Raw genomic sequence first — 2,500 nt, forward strand, 5'->3', positions numbered from 1 at the left:
TTTTTTTTTTTTTTTTTTTTTTTTTTTTTTTTTTTTTTTTTTTTTTTTTTTTTTTTTTTTTTTTTTTTTTTTTTTTTTTTTTTTTTTTTTTTTTTTTTTTTTTTTTTTTTTTTTTTTTTTTTTTTTTTTTTTATTTCAATCTTGTTTTGCTTGCAGCTTTTTCTTGCTCTTTAATTTGACTTGATTTTATTTTGGCTTGCCATATTCCTTGATCCAGAGGTACAGTCTCAGGTTATGTATGCAAGTTTAAGTGGATGGTAAAAACATGACCGAATCTGTAAAGAATTTACTGTGAGGTCAATTTCCTGTGGCTGGGCCTTACTGCAGATTACGGCAGGAGGGGGTTTGTATGAGAAAAACAGCATAAAATGTTTTTCTTCAGCCTGACTCAATGTGATTGACTTCTTGCCTGAACTGCTAAAAGAAGATAGTCTGAGATGAAGAGGAGAATGGAAAGTGTCCCTGGAAATCCAGAATTGTGAAATCCTATCTTTCTGGAGCCCATCAGCCTCCAAATCACTCGCACGCAATCGCAGCTGTGCCCGTACACATGAACACATGTATTTATTCACCTGCAAAGCCCCAAATAATCATTTAGATTTAAATATCCCTTCGTTTGCACTGTAAAATATACCAGTGTAAGGGTTTAAACTGGATTAGGATAGGATAGGATAGGATAGGATAGGATAGGATAGGATAGGATAGGATAGGATAGGATTAGGATAGGATGGGATGGGATGGGATGGGATGGGATGGGATGGGATGGGATGGGATGGGATAGGATAGGATAGGATAGGATAGGATAGGATAGGATAGGATAGGATAGGATAGGATAGGATCTTTTCAGTTGGAAGGGTCATCCAATCCAAGTGCCTGAACACTTTAGGGCTGCCCAAAATTTAAATGCACAAGGATCAAGTACATCTTCAGTTCTGAAAGAGCTAGATTCTCAAACCCACTGTGACCAGATGTGGCCAGGCCACGCACATCAGTTTGCATGGGACTGCTCTTTCGAGTTGTTACCAACATATTGACGGAATCTTGGCTTTTTACACTAATAAAATTAATAAAAGTGATAACAATAGTAAGCTGCTAATGCAGTCATTGCCATTTTAGGTTTCAAATAGTATTTACCAATGGTCAGAGAGGGAAATGAACGAAGCAAGCACCAACTGTCAGAAGGCAAAGCGATCTAGACATCAAAAAACTGAAAATTATTTACAAATCTGCCGCGGTCTACACACACAGCCCTGATTTGTTTTTCTGCATTAATAACTAAGGTATAAGAGACCAAAAATATAATAATTAAAGGTCGCCCTGAGCACCAGAGTCATTATGGTCTATGACGTATTGTTTATCTCTTTCATATGCGCGGAAAGTAGGTGTGTGTTTTGCCTAGCAACCGTCACTAATGAGGTTCACAATTAAGAAGGCTGAATCCTCTCCCCTCGTCCTCTCCTTCCCCAGAGAGCAAGAACTAGCAACATTATAGGTTCAAGTAAGCATGCTCAGCCCTGTGGTGTTAGGTTTTAGTCTAGGTCCAAATTCAGCCTCTTCTAATGAGCTATTATGATCTTAGCAAAATACAAGTATTTATTTTTGTAAGCTGCATGAAAAGAATTTGACTCTGAGCAGAAAATACCCCTTAGAAAAATAAAGGCCACTTTTACATGCTACAGAAAATCTACATAAATGTCACTTACCAACAGCTTCCCTTTTTCAAGATACGGTAATTGATTTCCCTTCTTTAAATGTTAAAAAACACAGTGCCAAATCCTCTTTGCCTAACATCCCATAAACGCTCAGGCAAGTAAGCTGCACCGTTGCAAATGAATGTGAAAATCTCAGCGCTGCTCCTTAAAGTCCTACTTTTAATAACAATTATAGTAATGAAGCAAGTCAGAGTAAACAGTCATGGAATAGGGTGGCAGAGCAGGAAAATGCCCTTGCATGGAGGAGGGAATGACAGGGCCAGTGTTTCAGACACTTGAGTTGGAAGTTGGTGAGGTTGAGGAGATCTCAGCAACCTCATAAGTGGGGCTGCGCTTGGAAAACGAGTCTCACCACCCAGTTCTGCTCCCACTGAAACCACAGCACAACTTTTTGGGATTTTAGTGGAGCTGGAATCAACTTCAGCCTCTTAAAATAGGGACGGTGTTGCCTGCAAGGAATATTCCCCAGATCTTGGCCTTGCTTGCTTGTCAATCTTTGTTTCCTTCTGGCCGGGGTATAACTTGGACACTAATACCCTTTTAAAAGGATGGGGTTTATGCCATGCTCCAAGTCCATTGGGTCCCAGCACCTTCCATGGTGGATGGAATGCTTTGCATTAGCAACACATTCTTTAAAGAAAAGTCTCCTCTTAAACCCACCGATATTTACTTCTCTGTAGCCTCTCCTTGCTAACACCTCATTATCCAATCATCTAATATTCACCAGCAGTATATACACACACTCGCAGATCGTTTCCAAGTAAACTAATTCCCCCTGCTGCTCCTGT

At 39.4% G+C, this 2,500-nt stretch overlaps 1 protein-coding gene across 8 annotated transcripts in view; it reads left to right on the forward strand.

Moving 5' to 3' along the window:
- The window catches only part of EBF3 (EBF transcription factor 3), a 121,397-nt gene that overhangs the window by 80,527 nt on the left and 38,370 nt on the right, over positions 1-2,500 (forward strand). The gene's annotated exons all lie outside the window — the stretch shown is intronic.

Source organism: Empidonax traillii, unplaced genomic scaffold (assembly GCF_003031625.1).
Source record: "Empidonax traillii isolate 1590-97213 ecotype Southwest subspecies unplaced genomic scaffold, ASM303162v1 scaffold150:size1405651, whole genome shotgun sequence".
Classification (NCBI taxonomy): domain Eukaryota; kingdom Metazoa; phylum Chordata; class Aves; order Passeriformes; family Tyrannidae; genus Empidonax; species Empidonax traillii.